The sequence below is a fragment of the Henckelia pumila genome, chromosome 4 (assembly GCF_033568475.1).
Source record: "Henckelia pumila isolate YLH828 chromosome 4, ASM3356847v2, whole genome shotgun sequence".
Lineage (NCBI taxonomy): Eukaryota > Viridiplantae > Streptophyta > Magnoliopsida > Lamiales > Gesneriaceae > Henckelia > Henckelia pumila.
Window position 1 is genome coordinate 231,123,658 of NC_133123.1, and position 10,092 is coordinate 231,133,749.

Below are 10,092 nucleotides of genomic sequence, written 5' to 3' on the forward strand. Positions count from 1 at the left end.
CGAACGGCCTTGTTGCTATCGGGTTTGGCATTTAGGGCCAACTCCTTATTTGTGTTTTTATTATTTATTTTCTTACTTGTTTTTGAAAAAAAAAATTGATTTTTGAGGGGTTCACTGAGTATTAAAGGTTTTTGTAAACGATTTACAAAATATTTTAGGTTAAAGTTTTTGTCCTGGAGGATCTCTTGCAAAAGGTATTTTGTAATTGTGCTTAATTATTCTTGTGTGGTTATTTATTTATTGTTATTTTATCCACATTTTTAAATATTTTCGCTGCATGTTTATGTAATAGGTTATCAACATCTAATGACAACATTTGAATCTGATATTGTTTACAACCATTTATTCCTTACAAAATCGAAATAAACTGGCATGTTGATTTGAAATGGGATATGTTTTACACTCGTTATAAGTGCTTTTACGTAATGTTTATGGAACGGGGAACGATTACTTACTATATACTTTGTTCAAACAAGTCCAGTATATACAAAATTATTAAATATTTTAAGGCACTAAACTTCATGTATTGACAAAATTACAATTAAATTATTGATTAAATCATTTGATTCTGTTATTTCTTTATCTATTTTTTAAAAAAATAAATTGATAGCAAATGATATACCAATCAACTGCACCGTGCCAGAAGTTAACTTAGCTTGGATAAATTTGAGTTCCATATCAAAATTTCAACTTTAATCTATCAACCACATTATGATTAAATATATTATTGTTATCATCAAAAATCAAGGAATTGATGCACAAATCAACAATCTATCTATTTTCATAATCACAAACATTAGATAAAAATATTATGCGAAATATTTATCTCTTTTTTGTGAAATAAAAAAAGTTACAAAAATATGAAACACGAATGTGCTATGGAAAGGGGAGTTTTTCAACATATCGTGTACTATTTTTTGACGACCTCACTCCAAACTTAACTAATGTTTTTCTTCTTAGAAGGTGGATGATTGCTTGTGTCGCCAATAAATAATCTATTATCATTTGTACTTGTTGACAATTCTATTAATCATGAATATTAAATTAGTTTTCCAGATTTATTTTAGGATGTGAAGGAAAATTATGTATATCTTCAACATATGGTGTACTATTTTTTGTCGCACACTCCAACATAACTAATATTTTTATGAGAAGACTTGTGATTGTTTGCGTCGCCAATAAAAAATCTATTATAATTTGTACATGTTGGGAAAAATTCTAATTAACATGAAAAAATTAATATAGCTTTCCGTATTTATTTTAGGAGAGTGAAGGAAAGTGAAGAAGAACTTATGCATACCATTACTAATTACTTATATTAAAATACATATGTCGATCTTATGTGCAGTTAGATTGGAATTATATACGATTGTACGTTTTTCGAATGTTTTTATTATCGGTTTTTTTATTTGTTGGATGTTTGACATGTGTAAAAATATGTGGCAGCCATCATAGCATAAAATGAACCAAATATACGAATGCCTTCAAAAAAAGGTTTTAACCATATACTTCAGAGACTCTTAAAACACACGTCTACATTATCACTCTTAAAATTTACGCATCAAAAACCAAATTTACGAAGACAAAAGTTCCTATCATACACCATTATCACTTGAAGACTTCAGGGATACTAAAACTTCTAACATATCATAATCCACAGACAATTCTCAAAACTCAATCAACTTCCTCTATTTTCGGGCCTGCGCCCCAAACGTACTGCCGCCTGCAGCAGGGCCATTCTCCTCCGCGCCACCCTGGTACATTTTGGCGATGATCGGGTTGCAGAGATTCTCCAGTTCCTTCAGCTTGTCTCAAACTCCTCAACTTCCGCAAGCTGGTTTGCATCCAACCATTGGACAGCAGACTCCACTGCTTCCTCAATTTGCTTCTTGTCGGATGCTGGGAGCTTCGAGGCAATCTCTCATCCTTTATGGTGTTCCTCATGTTGTAAGCATAGTTCTCCAAACTATTTTTTGCGTCCACTTTCTTCTTGTGCTCCTCGTCCTCTGCCTTGTACTTCTCTGCTTCTTGCACCATCTTTTCAATGTCTTCTTTCGACAGCCTGCCCTTATCATTGGTGATAGTGATTTTGTTTTTCTGTCCGTTGTCTTATCCTCCGCGGAGACGTTTAAGATACCATTTGCGTCGATGTCGAAGCAGACAGTAATCTGAGGAACGCCCCTGGGTGCTGGTGGGATGCCGGTGAGCTCAAATTTGCCAAGTAAATTGTTGTCCTTTGTTCTGGTTCTTTCACCTTCGAAAACCTGAATCAATACCCCAGGCTGATTGTCCGAGTAGGTCGAAAATACTTGTTCTTTCTTGGTGGGAATGGTAGTGTTTCTTGGAATCAGAACAGTCATGACTCCTCCAGCAGTCTCCAATCCAAGGGACAGAGGATAACATCCAAAAGAAGCAAATCCTGAACCTTTTCATTCCCTTCACCGCTCAAGATCGCTGCTTGTACGGCAGCACCATATGCAACAGCTTCGTCGGGATTGATGCTCTTGCAAAGCTCTTTGCCATTAAAGAAGTCCTGCAACAATTGCTGAACTTTAGGAATCCTAGTCGAGCCACCAACAAGTACGACATCATGAACGCTACTCTTATCCATCTTAGCATCCCTCAAACACTTCTCAACCGGCTCCATACACTTCCTGAACAGATCCATATTTAGCTCCTCAAATCGTGCTCGAGTAATAGTCGTATAGAAATCAATACCCTCAAACAGAGAATCAATCTCGATAGTCGTCTGCGCAGTGGACGACAAAGTCCTCTTCGCCCTCTCACAGGCAGTCCTTAATCTCCTCAAAGCTCGTGGGTTCCCACTAATATCCTTCTTATTCTTTCTCTTGAACTCCTGAACAAAATGGTTCACCATTCTGTTATCGAAATCCTCTCCCCCAAGGTGAGTATCACCAGCAGTCGCCTTCACTTCAAATATACCCTCCTCGATAGTAGAGCAGGAGACACGTCGAAAAGTACCCCCTCCCAGGTCGAAAAATAGCTCATTCTTCTCTACCGGAAGTGACACTTTCTCGTCCAGTCCATACGCAATAGCGGCAGCAGTCGCTTCGTTGCTGATTCGCAGAACATTGAGCCCGGAAATGGCTCCAGCATCCATAGTACCTGACGCTGAGAGTCATTGAAATAAGCAGGCACCGAAACAACCGCATTCTTCACCGTTGTTCCAATAAAAGGCCTCCTCTGCTATTTCTTTCATCTTAACAAGAAACCAATGAAGAAATCTCCTCATCAGAGAATTGTTTCTCTTCGCCCGTTGTAATGAGAACCCAAAATCAAGGGCTTGTCCGCTGGTCCCGCAATTACCTTGAATGGCCCAGAGTTTTGATAGTCACTAGCAACCTAAGCTCGTTGTAATCTTCTCTCCGATCAAACGCTTAGCATCTACATGACACGACATATAAACCAAGAATTAAGTAACCCAACTTGGTGAAAAACTCAGGTGGTTGAATCAATCAAAGAATTTCCACACTTAATTCCCAAAGAAACGAAACACAGAACAAAATTTCCAACAATGATGCAACATAAATGAATACCCCAACAATTTCGTAACCCAAGCAAGAAAAAGCTTTTGCTATACGAAAACAGAACAGAGCAATAAGCTCTGCAACAAAAAAATCAACGAACAAATATTGCAAGGAACAAACCAAATAGGATAAACGAAACTCACCAAAAACAGTGTTGACTCGGGGTTCATGGCCACCTGGTTTTCTTCGCCGAGTGTCGCCGATGAGAACGCTCATGGTCGGTGAACGCCACATACGACGGCGTGGTACGATTGCCCTGGTCGTTAGCAATAATCCGCAACACGATCATGCTGCCACACGCCGACCGCATGAGTATGTCGTTCCCAAATCAATCCCAATCAAAAGTCGCAGTCTTCGCTCTTTCCATGCCATTATCATCACCAACAATCAAGAAATCACAAACAAACTTAAAATTATCAAAAAACCCAGAAAATTTTATGAGCGCTCGCTTCCCACTGAAAGCAATTTCTGAATCAAAATTTTTCGTACTGGTATCGTGAAAGAGAGAGTGGTATATATGCAGAGTAGTTGAAGAGCCTAGAAATCACTTGATTCAATCTATGGGAAAATTCGACACCTGATTGCTTGCTTTACAGTGTTCTTCATGTTTCCTTGTTTCTGTCCAGATTTTTCTATTTGCCACCCAAGTTTTTACTTATTTTCCAATTTAGACCTTGTTTTTAGAGACTTTTCCAAATTTGTTTCCCAATTTGAAAATTTACATTTTATTTTTATTTTTTATCATTAAAAAGATAAAACACAAAATTTATAAATATGGATTTAATTTATATCCTAGCCATTTTGAGTGTTCAATTCAAGCTATCTTTCGCACAAAATTTATCTGGTAGCAAACTGATATTAACTTAGCCAGAATTATACATTCAAAGTTGTTAAACCCAACTGAATTACGTGAAAATTAGCGATATGGTTTGTTCAACCCCGCTTTCTAACAATCACTACTCGAGCATTACAAAAAATCAAGTATGCCAAATAAAGTATAATGCAGTTCTATTGTAACATAAAACGTGGGAAGTTTTCGAAAATGAGGTCTATAGATCCAGTAATATCTTATTTTATCTCGTTTTTCATAATTTATTATAATTTTAAAAAACAAAACTAAATATTATAATAAAAAAAAATAAAAAAAAAAGAAAATGAACATATGAGCAATTTTAATGTAATTTCGTTCCAACTAATTAACAACCCATCTACGGGATCAACCACGGACATCAACCAAATTCATTAAAACCTCAAAGGACTACAATACAAGGACTTGAACAATTAAAATACTCTCTATTCTTATGATATCTTTATGATGAATACGTAATTGAACTCCAACTGACACTGAGAAAATTTCTCTTCCGAGAACGTTCACATTTCTCCTCTCGATGAAATGAATCATGAGGCTTTGAATATGAGTGTACCTCTGACAAGTTGAAAGATCAAAAACATCATGAATATGTAGTAGCGCCGATTCTATTTTACAAGATTAAGCAACATTTAAACATGTTAAAAAATGACATATGATTTTACAAGTGTCAAAATATGTTTAAGGAGTCCCTATTTGGTAAAATGGAGTGTAAAATCAGATCTCGAAACGTCCAAAAAGAGTTGGAAATGGTCCCGGGGGTCTCAAAATCGACCAGAAACAGCCAAACGAGTTCGGAAGGACCAGACCAGAACGTTGCGTCCGAACCCGAACGGACGCAACAATCCGGTGCAAGAATGTTGCTTCCGTTTTGAAGAACGTTGCGTCCGTTCTGCTGGCTGGATAGGTGTCGACGAGATCATGACACGTGGTTAGATGGGCAAGAACGTTGCTTCCGTTCTATCGAACGTTGCGTCCGTTCTGCCGGCAGGACAGATGTCAACAAGAGCATTACACGTGGCGGGACAGTTCAGAACGTTGCATCCGTTCGCCAGAACGTTGCGTTCGTTCGTTGTCTATAAATATGGGCGAGATTTGCTCATTTTCACCGTTCAGAATCCTCTCCTTTGCCCATATGGCTCTATTTTAGGGCCTTTTGGGTACTCTTATTTTAGAGTTGGAGTAGAAGTTTATATTTTAGTATAGTCAGACAGTTTCTGACATAGTAGAGGACAGTGTCCACAGTAGCAGCCAGGCGGAGCTCTGGCGAGGCGTCTAGAGGTCGTAGCTAGGCTATGCCCAGGCTCTGGGGCATGCGACATCAGCGAGCTGACGACGGACGAAGGTATGACTTTGGTTCCTATAGTAAATAGGGAGTAGACTATAGTTTAATTAAGTCTTTTAGAGCCTAGTAGGTGATGTTGGCATGAAAGGTAATGCATGGGTTATTTATGTTGTAGTGATGCATGGTAGGCTTGGACCTAGAGGGGAAAGCTTCTAGGATCTGCTTTAGTAAGGTACGGAAGTATTATTCGAGATATCTAGATTGAGTATGCATATATTATGTGTTTGCATGGATTATGTGATTGCATGTTTTATATGTCTTTATATACAGCATGTCACGACTGTATGTTGCATACATGAGCATATTGAGCTATCTCTTTTGAGATGTCTATTAGTAGGATTATACACTATCCTGTTAGTGGATGACTTCCATCGATTTGGGTTCGAAAATCCACTGTTATTTCGGTATGGGAGCCACCTCCTGAAGCGACGGCACAACGTGCTACATACCAGGGCCCGGTCTATCTTTGTATCTGATTCTTGGCCTCTAGTCAGTAGGCAGTACACTTGCATTCATGTATACTCATACTCTCGTACTGAGCATGTTAGGCTCACTTTCGGTTATTTTCTGTTGGCTGGATGTCCTATTCCATGGGGCAGTTGCATGTAGTTCTCCCGGAGACAGTGAGGTTAGGTGGTGACCAAGGCTGGATAGCAGGGTTGACCACTAGGTTTTGCCTATCTGATATTATTTTATTTTAAGTATCCGCAGTTACTTTGATTAATATTACTTTATTGATTAATTGCATGCTTAAGTTCTGATTAGTAGGTGATCACGGCGCGGGTCACTACATTTATGGTATCAGAGCATGCAATAAGATTATTTGGGACATAGTATTGATTTTGGGTTATCCTTTGTAGGATTACAATTTGGTTTCAATGAAGATAGCAGTATCAGGAATTGAAATAGCAGGATGTCTAGGCTTTTCAAGATTGTCTTTGCCAAGGTTGGCAGCAAAAGTTCGTATTATGTGGATCCCAGCAGGATGGAGCTGGAAGAGAAGATCCAGTTTTCAACGTCAGGCATTCTTCAGGTTGAACGGAATGTGTGACATGTAGTCATCCATTCTGAGTCGACCAAGGAAGCCACCCCGGAAGACTCTTCACTTGTAGTTGGAGAGATTGTCAGGGAAATCTTGTCTCATCTACCAGATAAGGAACCAACAATATTGGAAGGACCCGGTAGATTAGCAAGATTTTATCTTTTAGATCTTGAGATGAAGAAGTTCTGCTAACATGAGTGGCAGACAGGAAACTTCATGTTAAGATCAGTAGACGGAATGAAAGACTTCCGCATGAATTTAAATACTGTATTTTGTTGTAAACAGCATTTCAGTTGTAATCAAATGTATTAAAGATTTCAGTATTTGATGTACTCAGTTATTGTTGTATTGTACATCTTTCAGTGTAATCTTTTGATTAAGTTATGTATTACATGGGATTGTAATAAAAGATTGATCATTGTTTAAATGAGTACTTGATAATTTTGCTTATTTTCAATAAATAGTTCTAGATGTTTTACCTAGAATATTCTAGTAAGCCAAGTGTTTTCCAGAGATGATGTGATTCATCAGAGGGCATGAGTGTTTGTTTAGGCGGGTTTCCATAGAGCAATTGACTGTTTTGTTATTTTTAGGTTGTTACCTAGTGATGATGGATTTAATTATCAGATGCTTGCAGACTCGGGATTTGAGTTGTGCCTCTACAGATAATTTTCCTTGACCAATGATTTTGGTCCAGATAGGAATGTTGCATAATATCAGAGACTCGGGGATGAGTAATGCCAGGGTGCTCTTGACTGTCAGGTTTCGATATGGTATAGTAAGTGCAACCTTATGCCGGTGAACTCTGAAGGATTCTTTTGTTCCAGTTTGGCATTATAGGAAGACTTACCTCAGTCTCGTTGTATGTACAGTCATAGCAATGGGTATAACTAGCAGGAATATTCAGGATTTATTTGAGTCTTTTGGAATTATACTTGGTACTGGATTAGTTCCAAGGGATTTGAGTTATCGTCTGACTTCATCAAAGATACATACTTTAGTTCCCGTGAACTGAATAGTCTTGGAAAGGATTCCTTGACAAGTGAATATTCTGGATGGGTAGTTCTCGCACGTGATACTGGGGGAGAACCAGGAGGTTTTACCAGTATTGTCCGATTCTTTCAGAGTTATATTAGTGATTAGGATCTTGATTACGAAATGAACAGGAAATTCTAAGTGATGAGTTTACTTAGGTAAGTTTTCCTGTAAGAACGATTGAAATTGTTCACTTTTTGGTAGATTGATAAAATGAGTACAGTACTCAGATATTCAGTTCTTAGGAATGATTTGCAGTAATTCTCGGACTTCAGTGTCATAAATTGATCTAGCAAGTGTTTGAATTTTAATGGATACTAACATGATATCAACAAGTCTTTAGACATGGAAAAAGGACAGCAGCTGAGATCTAATGTTACCAGATCTAGCAGGATTGTTGTCACTGATTTTTCGGGATGTATAATGGATGTGTTAGACCATTGATAAGTCTGATTCTATGAGATCGAATCAGAGGTTAGCTAGATTGTTTTGGTTTAAGGACTTTGCCAAATAAGGATGAAACAGTTTTGTTCATATAAACAGCATAAGTTAGAATTCGGCAAGGAATTGTTATCCGTAGCAGGATAATCAATATTCTTATTTTCAGAGGTTATCTCAAGTTATCATATAGATGTCATTATATTAGTACTAGATATTGTACTGATCGAATTTTGAGTCAATAAGAATTTTTGTATTGATATTTCCAAGAAGAGAACCCGAGAGGTTCAGGAAATCAAGAATTGTGGACAACGACGTTGTCACATATGTTATGACAAGTGTTAATCATAAAGTATGAGAATCCTTTCGGTGGAAAGGAATGAAGAAAAGTGTATATCAGTATGTTTCTAGATGTTTGGTGTATCAGTAGGTCTAGGAAGAACACCGACGACCTGGAGATTGCTTCACAATTTATCCATTCCTGAGTGAAATGGGAGTTGATCATGATGGACTTCATGACCCATTTACCGGTGAGATCGAGGAATTGTGATGCTATCTGGGTTGTGGTGGACCGACTCACCAATACAGCACATTTCATTCCTTATAATCGGGACATTTTTGATAGGATGTATTGCACGAATGCCTGTGAGCATTGTCAGTGATCGAGACCCCAGGTTTACTTCAGTTTTGGGGAGTCTTCAGCGCTCTATGGGTACTACTCTTAGCCTGAGTACAACATATCACCCAAAGACTGACGGGCAGTCAGAGCGCACGATCCGTACTGTTGAAGACATGTTGCGAGCATGTTATATGGATTTTTGGTCCAACTTGGCAAGATCAGTTGCCATTGATTGAGCTTGCGTACAACAACAGTTACCATCGCAGTATTGGGATGGCTCCGTTTGAGGCGTTGTACGGGCAACAATGTCGTACTTCACTGTTCTAAGAAGAAGTGGGGGAGCGACAGATATAGGGACCTGAATTAGTCCAACAGACTGCTGATATTGTTGGGCAGATCAAGAAGAGAATTAAGGTTGCGCAGGATAGACATGCTAGATATGCAAATGTTAAGCGCAGACCTTTACAGTTTGAAGTGGGTGAGAAAGTGTTCCTGAAAGTTTCCCCATTTCGCAGGATTTTGAGATTCGGTCTCAAGGGTAAGCTATCTCCTAGGTACATGGGTCCATTCGAGTTACTGGAAAGTGTTGGAGATCTGACTTATAGATTGGCTTTATCGCCATATTTTTCTAGTATCCACGACGTGTTTCATGTTTTACTGTTGCGACAGTATGTGACAGATGAGTCTCATATCTTACTGCCGTCTGAAGTACAGTTGGATACGGATTTGACATATGTAGAGAGACCTTTGCGTGTCATAGGTCATAAGGATAAGGTGTTACACAACAAAATCATTCCTCTTGTCTAGTTCAGTGGCAGCGCCGAGGCCCTGAGGAGGCCACTTGAGAACTTGAGAATCGTATGCGTACAGATTATCCAGAGTTATTCTGAATTGTTGTATTTTCAGGTTGTAACTTGTAAAATGAATAAGTTTGAATAAAAGATGTTTATTCAATATTTTACTACATTCAGTACTTAAGATTGTTCGAGGATGAAATATCTTAAGTAGGGGGAGAATGTAGTAGCTCGGTTCCATTTTAAAAGATTAAGTGATTTTAAACATGTTAGAAAATGACATATGATTTTAAAAGTGTCAAACATGTTTAAGGAGTCCCTATTTGGTAAATTGAGTGTAAAATCAGATTCGAAACGTCCAAAAATGATAGGAAAGGTCCGGGGGTCTCAAAACCGACCAGAA

The 10,092-nt window shown here is 38.2% G+C and overlaps 1 protein-coding gene and 1 pseudogene across 1 annotated transcript in view; both read right to left on the bottom strand.

The window, feature by feature from the left end:
- Positions 1 to 1,471: 1,471 nt before the first annotated feature.
- Positions 1,472 to 3,920, bottom strand: LOC140862887 (heat shock 70 kDa protein 4-like; annotated as a pseudogene).
- Positions 1,472 to 10,092, bottom strand: part of LOC140864752 (heat shock cognate 70 kDa protein 2-like) — a 35,845-nt gene continuing 27,224 nt past the window's right edge. Inside the window, exon 3 of the transcript XR_012144337.1 lies at positions 1,472 to 1,639. The gene's annotated coding sequence lies outside the window, so the exon portion shown is untranslated. The remainder of the gene's footprint in view (positions 1,640 to 10,092) is intronic.